The 12,210-nt window shown below is 40.8% G+C and overlaps 1 long non-coding RNA gene across 1 annotated transcript in view; it reads left to right on the forward strand.

Annotated features, from left to right (window-relative positions):
• Positions 1-736: 736 nt before the first annotated feature.
• The window catches only part of LOC309856207, a 162,701-nt gene continuing 151,227 nt past the window's right edge, over positions 737-12,210 (forward strand). The window contains exon 1 of the long non-coding RNA XR_014307096.1: positions 737-1,030. This is a non-coding gene — a long non-coding RNA (uncharacterized lncRNA). The remainder of the gene's footprint in view (positions 1,031-12,210) is intronic.

Consider the following 12,210-nt stretch of genomic DNA (forward strand, 5'->3'; position numbering starts at 1 on the left):
CTGCTCAACAGGCATCGACGTGATCTCCGTGATGACTGAGTTGTACAAGTGTAAAAAGCCCTGGGCTTTTCCTCTCTTCAATTGCATCACCCAGTGCATTCAACAATGCCTTTACCTGCTCCTCTGGAAACAGTTATTTTTAAATGAGTTTCAAAGGCAGTGTCCAAAAATAAAAAGGGGGTGTAGCCCTTTAAAAATAGACCGGGTTTCAAAAGGGGCCAGGTGCCTGTTTGAATGGTTAATGGATGATCTTAAGCATGTGATTGAAGTCAGCGTTTATAACAATTATGCATGCCAGTGTCAGCTTCTTGGAAGAAAAGAGGAGGTGGTTTGCGTAAATTACTTTCTCAACTTGAGACCTGGAAAGTCACAAGGAGTCCTGCTCTTTTTCTCCTGACCTTTGCCAGCTGCAGAAGAGGACATAAGGTGGTTTGAAGAGCCAGCTAGTTCTCTCCCCTGCGCGGCCCGAGTGTATGTACTGAATGCACCGCTGGCCGAGGGAGACCAGCAGACCCACGGGCTGCTCCAGAACCTCAGCGGTCTGGGTTGACAAGAGAAACCCTAGAAGAAGACTCATAATTAATTGCTTTATTCAACTTTCAAAGACCAACCGGCATAAATTAAGATCATAATTAAGTTTGGTGTTAACTGTGTTCTTACTTTTTCCTAACCACCACCGAGTATCTCATCAGTATGTTTGACTCCCTTCTTGATAGCCTTTAAATGAATTAATAAATTATGTGCCAGTCTAGGATCATAGCTATCTTCAACAAGAGTGAGCCCGAAGCCCATCAGCAAGTAACAGTTTTTGTTCACCTGGAGCTACTTACCTGAAAGACAGTCTAAAGGGATTTCTAACTTCCTAAGGATTAGTCATTTGCATTTTTTGGTGACAAAATATTAAAATGAAACTCTCCGTTTGGACTGAGAGACTGGAGAACAAAACTAGCGTTGACGACGATTCCCACATCCCACAGCAGGGACCCCCCCTCCTTCTGCAGGACCCGAGAAGGGGGCATCTGTCACCTCGGTGAGTCACCTCCCCCATGCAGCCCCCACCCCGAGGAGCTGGCCTTGCCCCACAGGAACTGGCCTTTCCCTTTTGCTTTGGTCTCCCATGAGTTAATTGGTCGTTACTGAAAACGGGATTCATAACTCACTCAGCCTTAACCAGGACGTGGGTACATCAAAATCGACCATGGAGTGATTTGATCCGGTTGCCGTGGTGGGGAGCCGGGTACCTGTCTTTTGAGAAAATGCCACAGTTGTTCTGAAATGAGCCCTGGTAGAGAACCCCTGCCTGAATCCAAATGCGATGACACTCTGACGATGGTTTCTCTGGTAACACAATAAAGGGAGGCTTTTTTTTTTTTAAGTTTTTATTTAAATTCCGGTTAGTTAACATGCAGTGTCCTATTAGTTTCAGGTGTACAATGTAGTGATTCAACACTTGCACACAACACCCTGCGCTCATCACAGCAAGCGCCATGCTTAATCCCCATCACCTGTCTCACGCCCTACCCCTCCCCTCCGGTCACCAGCAGTTTGTTCTCTGTACTTAAGAGTCTGTTTCTTGGTTTGCCTCCCTTTTTCTTCCCCCATGTTCATTTGTTTTGTTTCTTAAATTCCACATAGGAGTGAAATAATATGATAGTTGTCTTTTTCTGACTTATTTCGCTCAGCATTATACTCTCTAGCTCCACGTTACTGCAAATGACAAGACTTCATTCTTTTTTATGACTGAGTAATATTCCTGTGTGTGAGTGTGTACATACAGACATACATACACCACATCTTCTTTATCCATTTATCAGTCAGTGGACATTTGGTTTCTTTCCATAATTTGGTTATTGTTGATAATGGTGCTATAAACATCAGGGTGCATGTATCTAAAGGGAGATATTTTCTTATTAACATATAATGTATTATTTGTTTCAGGGGTACAGGTCTGTGAATCATCAGGCTTACACACTTCACAACACTCACCACAGCACATACCTTCCCCAACGTCCATAACCCCACCCCCCTCTCCATACCGCCCCTCCCCCCAGCAGCCCTCAGTTCGTTTTGTGAGATTAAGAGTCTCTTATGGTTTGCCTCCCTCCCAATCCCATCTTGTTTCATTTTTTCCCTCCCTACCCCCATGACCCCCCCTGGCCTGCCTCAAATTCCTCATATCAGAGAGATCATATGATAATTGTCTTTCTCTGATTGACTTATTTCGTTCAATATAATACCCTCTAGTTCCATCCATGTCATTGCAAATGGCAAGATTTCATTTCTTTTCATGGCTGCATAGTATTCCATTGTATATATAAACCACATCTTCTTTATCTATTCATCTGTTGATGAAAATCTAGGCTCTTTCCATAGTTTGGCTATTGTTGACATTGCTGCTGTAAACATTGGAGTTCGTATGTTCCCTTGGATCACCACATTTGTATATTCAGGGTAAATACCCGGTAGTGTGATTGCTGAGTCATAGGGTAGCTCTATTTTCAACTTTTTGAGGGACTTCCATGCTGTTTTCCAGAGTGGCTACACCAGCTTGCATTCCCACCAACAGTGTAAGAGGGTTCCCCTTTCTCCCCATCCTCACCAACATCCGTCATTTCCTGACTTGTTCATTTTAGCCATTCTGACTGGTGTGAGGTGGTGTCTCACTGGGGTTTTGATTTGTATTTCCCTGATGCTGAGTGATGTTGAGCACTTTTTCATGTGTCTGTTGGCCATTTGGATGTCTTCTTTGGAGAAATGTCTATTCATGTCCTCTGCCCATTTCTTGATTGAATTATTTGTTCTTTGGGTGTTGAGTTTGATAAGTTCTTTATAGATCTTGGATACTAGCCCTTTATCTGATATGTCATTTGCAAACATCTTAAAGGGATATTTTTTTTTAGAGAGAATGTCTTCATAGCATTCCTTAAATCAGGGTTGTCTCCCACTTTTGTCAAATGGAGAAGGAATTGTGCTTAATTATTAAATAATGAATCATGCCTCCCAAAAGTCTTGCCCTGGGTGATCCTCTCCCAATTGGACTCTGGACTTGGCCATGGGCCTTGCTTTGGTCAGTAGAACATCAACAAATGCAATTCAAGTAGAGGCCATGCATGTGCATTGGGTTTTGCCCTCCCAGAACCCTGGGACCATCTTGGAGAAGCTGACATGAAAGACCATGTGAAGAGAGAGGCCCAGCCATCCAAGCACAGCCACCAGCCATGGTCTCTCATTAGGGCAAGTGCAACTGCACATTGTCAACCTACGGATTTGCCGTTCTGAGCCACTGTATTTGAGAATAGCTTGCATGCAGAAATACATGATCCAAACACAATGTAGGGAAATTGTTCACTACATCTTTGAAAAAGCAACTAATCAGTAAATAAATAAAAATGTAAGATTTTTGTGGTGAGAACAGCATAACATATAGAGGTGTTGTGTTATACATAACACATGTGTTAACATATAGAGGTGCTATGGTGTATACCTGAAGCTAACATAGCATCATGTGTCAACTATGCTTAAAAAAAAAACGATGTAAGCTTTAAAGGTGATCTACGAGAAGTAAGATATCCAAACTTTGAATAAATTTACATCTCTATATAATGGATTCCCAAAGAATTAATAAACAAAACAATATGCACACACACACACCTCTCATTCATGGGTTGTCCTGTTTCTTTTTTTTTTTTTTCCAAAGATTTTGTTTATTTATTTGACAGACAGAGGTCACAAGTAGGCAGAGAGGCAGGCAGAGAGAGGCGGGGGAAGCAGGCTCCCTGCTGAGCAGAGAGCCCGATGCGGGGCTCAGATCCCAGGACCCTGGGATCATGACCTGAGCTGAAGGCAGATGCTTAACCCACTGAGCCACGCAGGTGTCCAGGGTTGTCCTGTTTCAACTCTTTAATCAACTCTCCGATTTCCAGTCTTTTATAAGATCATACAAAATGGCACCTGGGTGGCTCAGTGGGTTAAAGCCTCTGCCTTCAGCTCAGGTCATGATCCCAGGGTCCTGGGATCGAGCCCCGCATCGGGCTCTCTGTTCAGCAGGGAGCCTTCCTCCCCCTGATCTCTGCCTGCCTCTGCCTACTTGTGATCTCTCTCTCTGTCAAATAAATAAATAAAATCTTAAAAAAATGTCCATGTTGTATGTTTTTAGTATGAAAGGACTCCCAGATACCATTTAATATGTATGTGTTTATGTAAATATATTGTGCAAATGTAATATTCACCAAAGGCTTAGTTCAAAAAAATAAGAAGCCTGCTAGTCCTCTGCGAGTAGTTTTTTTGTTTTTGTTTTTGTTTTGTTTTGTTTTGGAGGGAAGTTTTGGGGGGTTTGTTTGGGGGGTTTTTTTTTTTTTGCCACAATGGGTACTTTGGTAGAATATTTTAGAAGCAGTACACTAGGCTGATATTCCTTTGCTTTTGGTGATCTCTCATTATCATCATGGAAGAGAAAGAAGTCCATGTGGAGAGACATTGGAATTGTGAGCTTTTTCTTGATAAGTTACTTATCTACAATTGCTTTTAGGGAAGGGAAGATTTGAACCAATTATAATCTGTGTGCAATACTATGTATAGATTGTCATAAGTCATTGGTTATTGAATATCCACATTTGTATCCAGCACCTGAGAGAAATCAGTGGGTTTTATACCCAGAGATTCTGATATAATTGTACTTGGCTGGGACATAGGTAGTGTTTAAGTTTCCCATGCTTTTTTCTTATGATTAAGGCAGCATGTTTATGATTATACTAGGTACCAAAAATGAGAGATCTTCAATTTGTTTATTGTTTTAACTAGGACTGGAAGGACTCTCCAAATCTATTTTATAATCTTTCAAGCCTTGAGAGTATACAGGGTAAGAAAAAAAAAATCACTCACAGAGTTTCTGATTATTGAGAATGTCTTTGTACTAATAGTGAGTGAGGCCTGAAAGTCAACTCAGCAAGTTTAACCTTTTGGGGCCTCTGGGTGGCTCAGTCAATTGAGTGTCTGCCTTCAGCTCAGGTCGTGATCCCAGGGTCCTGGGATTGAGCCCCACATCAGGCTCCCTGCTCAGCAAAGTGTCTGCTTCTCCCTCTCTCTCTGACCCTTCCCCAGCTTTTGTTCTGTCTCTCTCTCTAAAAAAAAAAAAAAAAAAAAGCTCAGTCGCTTAAGCAGCTAAGCCACCCAGGCACCTCAGGATGAAGGATTTTTTAACCAATTGTATTAGAGTTAGAATATGTGGATTCTGATTTTGACTCTATCACAGACTGTTGTATGACCTGTTCACTTAAAATCCCTGAGTGTCAGTTTTCTCACTTATAAAACCGGGAAGAAGGGGCACCTGGGTGGCTCAGTCGGTTAAGCATCTGCATTCGGCTTGGGTCATGATCCCAGGGTCCTGGGATCGAGCCCCACTTCAGGCTCCCTGCTCAGTGGGGAGCCTGCTACTCCTTCTCCCTCTGCTGTTCCCCCTGCTGTTCTCTCTGTGTGTCTCTGTCTCTCTCTCTGTCAAATAAATAAATACAATCTTTAAAAATAAGAAGTTTAACTTTTCAAGACCCATCTTAAATATCAGCCATGTCTTGATGCCGCCCAGATGGTCTCCATCTTAATTTTGTTTTCTACAATGCTTTCAGTGTTATCTTTCTAGAAAACACACATTGTATTGTGATTGCCCATCTCACAAATGAGGAATGGCTGTGCATTTATTGAAAAAGTCTCAAATTTCTCAGTCCTTTATTCTTACTAAGAATCAGATTATTCTCCCAGCCAAATCCAACAGCCTGATACTCTGGTCCTTCTGTTCATATTCCTGAGCTATGGGCTACACTTCCACTGTCTGTAGTTTTGCAAAATTTTCCTTCTTTTCTCTCTCTCCCTTCTCATGCTTCAAATCTCTGGGCAGATGCTACCACCGCCACTAAAACATCTAACCCTAATCAGAATGAATCGTTCTTTTACCCTCCCTGTATTGATTTACACCACAACCAACATTGGCTGCCCTGTGGTTTTCATTATGTGTATTTATGTGTCTGCCTTTCCACAAGAAGATGATAACCATAGAAAGAAAAAAAAAAAAAAACAAAGACAATGAGAGAGAATATTTTCAACCGCTTTTTTTTTTTTTTTTGCCAGCTGCTGAACTAAGTGCTTTCTATATTTCACACTTTAATTCTGCCAACAACTCTAAAAGGCAGGTTCTATCATTACCTCCATTTTATAGATTTAGAAACTGAGGCTTACTGTAGATCATCATCTCCCAATATCCTGGATAATCCTTTAGTCATAGAAACTCCAAAAAGTTTATTAAATTGTAGGTTTTGAAAGGGATAAAATTTACTCCATTGGCATTAATATAAACCCCCACGACCTATTTCCCCACAGACAGAGTTATCATGTGTGTTGTACACTTCAAAATCCAGGCTGAGTTATCTTGGTTAGCGTGAGGGTGGCAGATGGATAGGTTTCAGTAAAGGTATATAATGGGCACAAAGAGGTCTTCCGCAGCCAGCGGCCTTGAGAGAGACTACTCGACGGCTCTATATAAACTCTTCCTTCCCACAAGACATATTTAGGCAGGAGTTTAGTTAAACAGACTAAGAGAGCATGTGTATTTGTGAAGGGCAAACAGTGAGGTCATCCCCTCTTTGGGAAACTCAATTATCCATGTTTGATGTTCCTCCCACGAGTGCAACCAGCTGACCCTAACTGGAATTGCTAGAATGTCCGCATTGGCATTCAAAACATGTTGGGCATATAGAACACCTACCATCACTCTGAGGAAATCAAACTTGGAAGAGAAAATTTCCTAGATACTGGACAGACCGTGCATGTGGCATGTGAATAGTCCGTCTGTCATTTATAGTCCGTACAGTGAACTGTGACGCCTCTCAGTGCCAGATGTGCTCATGTAAGGTTTGACGTGGAATTACCAAGTCCTGCCATGTGGAAGAAAGGAGGACTTTAGAAGGAGTTATGAGAGGAGAAAATCATCTGAAAGTGAGCCGTGTTGTGTGTGTTTGTGTAAAATATGTGTGTGATTACAAGCCAACCACAGACATTTAGTTGTATGACTCCTTAGTACCCTGTAGCTAAATTGTTGTGCCTCAAAGTTAAATAAATACTTCAGAGAATAAAACCACAGAAATAATCCTTCAAGGTGAACAGCATCCAATACAGCCGCCAATTGCCACATGGGACGTGTATTTAGGAATATAGTTAGTCTGAATGGAGATGTGCTGCAAGTGTCAAATTCCAGATTTCAGAGACCTTGTATGAAAAAGGGACATGAGATAATGAATGAGCAATGTTTTATATCGACAACAGGTTGAAATAATAATATTTTGGCTCTATTGGGTTAAATGAAAAATTCTTAAAATTAATTTCACCTTTTTTTTTTGCTTTTTTCATGTGGCTACTAGAAAATATAAATTTTCTTAATCTACAGTTCATATATTTACATATAATATAACATAAATATAATTCAGAATCCATTTCTGTTGGACAACTATGGTCTAGATAAAAGGATCTGACTCCAGCCTCATATCGCCTGGGTTTTATTCCTGGTTTCATCATCTACTAGCTGTATGACCCTGGGAAAACTATTGGCCTGTTCTGTTCCCCAAGTTGCCTCGTCTGGAAATGGGGATGATAATTAGACCTCATAAAGCTTCTGAGAGGATGAAATGAGGTCATGTCCACAAAATGCTCCACTCTGTGTGTAGCTCACAGTGAAAGCTCAATAAAGATTAGGAATGTTTTAAGCTTTCGGGAGTAGCTTAGAAACAAATTGTCTCCCTGCCAAGAACACTACTGTGCTTTCCTTTGCCCACAGGACTCTAAGCATGTCAGCGTGACCCAGCTCAGCTCTCTAGCCTCCTCTCCTACTGCCCCCCGCAACAAACCTGGGAATTAACCTGCTGCATTCCCCCCTAGCTTCTTCAACTCTCCACATTCTCAGTTGCTCTTGCTTATTTTGCCATTCTTAGCTCTTCCTCTGAGGTCTATTATTCCTCTTTCTCTGCCTGCAAAATTCCTTCAACACCTTCCCAAAAGTTACTTCCTCTGGAAAGCCCTCCTTAATTTTCACCTTCACGCTGCAATCTTGAAGAGTTACATGTTGTACAAATGTTCCTGGTACACGTGTCTGTTACTGAAAATGTCATACCACACTGTAGTTAGGGGTTTACCTGTCAGCCTCCCTCACTCAACTGCGATGTTCTTGAAGGTAATAACTGCATTGCGTGTGTGCATGCGTGTATGTGTGCGTACGCGCGTGCATGCCCACAACCTAGCACAATTCTCGGCTCACGTTAGAGTCACAGTAAAGTTTTGCTGAACTTTTTTTTTAACTTTTTTTTTTTAAGACTTATTTGTATATTTATTTCAGAAAGAGCAAGTGCACAGCGGGTAGTGGGGAGTAGGAGTGAGGAAGGAGAGAGCATCTGAAGCAGACCCTGCACTGAGTGCAGAGCCCCACGCAGGGCTCGATTTCACGACTCTAAGATCATGACCTGAGCCAAAAACCAAGCATCTGTTGCTTAACTGACTGAGCCACCCAGGCATCCCTGCTGAGCTCTTGATGTAAACTTGAGCTCATCTATTTGTAGAGTGGGTAACTCTCTGTTAGTACGATTTGTAGGTTCCTGAAATTCCCTTTATCCCCCAAACATATTCATTTTGCTTTCTATGTATTCCTGCTGTCCTGCTTCTCTGTGACTAATCCTGACCAGTGCAGCTTGAAGAGAAGTGTTGTTTCACATCCAATCCCAGGAAACTAAGAGCAGGTTACCTGTTCCCTCCTTTCTCACTCTTTGGTCCATACAGCTAGAAGCAAAGGACTCCAAGATGTCAGAGTTGCAAAATAAAAGCCACTAGTCCCTGAGTCAGCATTTGGAAGACAAGCAAGAGAAGCCCCCAACCCACAGGAATCTATGCCCTAAATGAGGTACCTACCTTTACTGTGTCAACGCACTGAAATTTGAAGGTTTGTTTCTACAGCAGAACTTTGCCTATCCTAGCTAAGGAACTCAGTATAGGAAACACAATTAGAAAACTTCAACCCCATGATATTCTCTTAACAGCAAATGCTCTTGGGAAGAAGAGTAACACTTGAACTAATTCACTCTAGTAATCACAGACTTGTCTCCTTCCCAGAGAAATCCGAGAAACAGATCTTAGATTTTTAGGGGGCTAAAAAGGGGGTTTCTGAGGGGCGAGGATTAGGAAGAGGGCATTAGAATGAATAGCTTGGGGCTTCCAGACACCAGTGATAATCATCATCTACCTCAATGGTTAAAAATTGCACCAAAGAAAAGTAAATTATAAGCCAAAAGGAATTAGTATGCACCACCCAGCTCACTCAGATATATAGTACTTCTTCCTTCTATTTTATTTTATGCTAGATAAAGCTGAGCAGTTGTATAAATAGAAATGACTGGAGCCTTTAGGTCTAATAGCAGAACTCATTTTTATTTCTTTTTTGGCCTCTTGATAAAGCTAACGGATAAAGTCTTTTTTAGAAAGCTTTTATTTTGGATCTGTTAGGCTGTTCTACTCTAAAATGTCATCAATATTCTTTAAGGTATCAAAACTAATTTTAGCAAAAAGCCCCAGGAGTTGACTGTTGCTGGTCTCATAATGGATATCAATTTTTTAAACCTGAAAACAACTAAGAGCTCCTAAAAAGAAAAACCCATAAACCAAGCAGACTTTCCTTCTCAGACAATGGGCTTTATGCTCTCATCACTTCCCACAGTTGTACCTCTTCTTCTAAGCTCCGAAGGCTCTGTCTGAACCATGGCAATGATATAATCATTTTCCTCTAGTACTTCTCACATTTCCCAATTCATCTGATCTGGTCAGAGGAGAATGTAAGCACAAAACCAAATCAAGATTCAAATTTTGACTCTAACAAGCCACATCGACATGTGCTTGTATACACACATGCATTTGCCAGCTGTCTTCATTTTATACATCTTTATATTCTAGTCACACTCCTTTCCCAACATGGTTGTAAGGCAAAGAATTTGGTCTTGCCCAAAGAGAAGGTCTGCCCTTTGCCCTGTTTCTGGGAGGTAATCTCCAGGCTCTTGTAATGTTGTGCCTGATAGGAATGTCATTGTTTGCCTGGGTGCCTGGAGTCCTACTGTATAGTCTAACAAGTGATTTGGGGTGGGGGACCGGCCACCCATATAGTCTTGAGGTGGGGAGTGGCCATACCTGAAACACTGACATTGTGACACAGGGTGTGGGCTTTGGGTCATGTGGTGACAGCTGGCCTAGAGACTAAGATCAACTGTGTGGACAATCAAATGATGGATCATGCTTACATAATGGACCTTTGGTAAAAACCTGAGGCTCAAGTTAGCATCGCTGGTTGGTAATACTCCATATGTATTGATACCTGGAAGGTAACATAGCCTAACTCCACAGTGAGACAACAATGGAAGTTTTGTTTTGGAACCTTCCTGGATTCTGCTGTACACACTTCTTCCCTTGACTAGTTTTACTCTATATCCTCTCCCTATAATAAACTATAACCCTGAGTATAATAGCTTTCAGTGAGTTCTAGTGAATTATTGAAACTGAGGATTCTTTGGCAAAACCCTTGAAACTTAAAATTGGTGTCAGAAATGAAAGCAGTCTTGGAGAATGTACCCTCCAACTTCAGATTTTGACCTAAACTCTTCACGGTGATATAATGTAATTGGTAAAGCATTTGGGGGCAGAAGAATTCAGGTTCAAGGGCAGGGTCCATCACTTACCAGAGTGTGAATTTGGACAATTTATTTACTCTCTCTATGCCTCATTGTCTTCATCTGTGAAATAGAAATAATACCATCTATAAACAAGAGGGCTACTGCAAAAATTAAATAAGATAATGGATATGGAATATTTTAAAATAGCAAAGTTTTGTATACTTGTGTCTTTGTTGTCTTTGAAATTATTCCATGTGAAATCAGGCTCCCTGGAATTTGCCACTAAATCGAAATTATTTTTTTTTTCCTAAACACAAGCTGTTTTCAAATTGAGTGTTCCTGCCTGTAATCTCTGTTATCTCATATTTTATTTCAAACATATAATGCACTTAGAATGAAAGAACACTAATCACTCACTGCAATGATAGAGCATAAACCCCCATATGTGATGAAGCAAATAATCCAGAAAAATTAGATATTCAGATTATAGGCATTAGAGGGAAGCCACACAGCGTTGATAACAACATTTTAAACTTGTGCACTTATCTCTAGATTTAAAATCTTTACAAAGATACATTTCGGCCTGTCCCAATAATTTCCTGAAATTGCCAGCGTTGTTAATATCACCTTAATTTTTAACAACTTAAAACTAAAAAGAGGTATGTGACCCAAAGCTTGATTTTTCATTCCTTAAACAAATAGTTATTGGGCAGTAACTATCTGCCGTGCAATGTGCTCTCCTAGGTACTCAGTTCTATGTTGATAAAGAGACAAAATCTTTGTTCTCATGAGATTTACATTTTAGAGATCCTGGCTCCATAAGTTTGCCATGTTGCTACATACGCTGTATAGGTGCCAGCGACAGGACTCGAATGTGGCCTTCCTGAAAACTAGTTGTGTGTGTTTTCTTCTTTATTATTCCACTTCAGTGTGTAGCTAATATAGAGTTGATTTTCCACATGCTGGTAGGCCAACTTACATAATGAAAGAAAGTCCGTGATTTCTGACAAGACACAAAGAAGTTAAAAAAAAATCTCTATCTTCATAAATCCTATCAGACTCTAAATGAAAAAAATATATAGTTTTTAACCTAGGGCAAATAACTGTTTATAGTCCCAAATCAGGAGAAATATATACAACTTTCTTGGGGCGTCTGGGTGGCTCAGTTGTTTGAGCATCTGACTCTTGATTTTGGCTCAGGTCATGATCTTCAGGTCATGGGATCAAGCCCCGCATCAGACTCCTGTATCAGAGTGACATCTGCTTGAGATTCTTTTCCTCTCCCTCTGCCTCAGCCCCTTCCCCTCTCATTCTCCCTCTCCCTCTCTCCCTCTCTCTCTCTCTCTCTCTCTCTTTCCAAATAAAAAATAAATCTTTAAAAAAAAATGAAATATATACAACCTTCCAGAGTTAGAAAGTTAGTCAGAAAAAGAGAAAGAAAAAGAAAAATGGAATCATTGCTTATTTGGAACTAAGAAACTTCAGAATTTGTAATAATAAACCATTCATTCATCCATTTATCACA

This window comes from Mustela nivalis (assembly GCF_964662115.1).
Source record: "Mustela nivalis genome assembly, chromosome: X".
NCBI lineage: Eukaryota > Metazoa > Chordata > Mammalia > Carnivora > Mustelidae > Mustela > Mustela nivalis.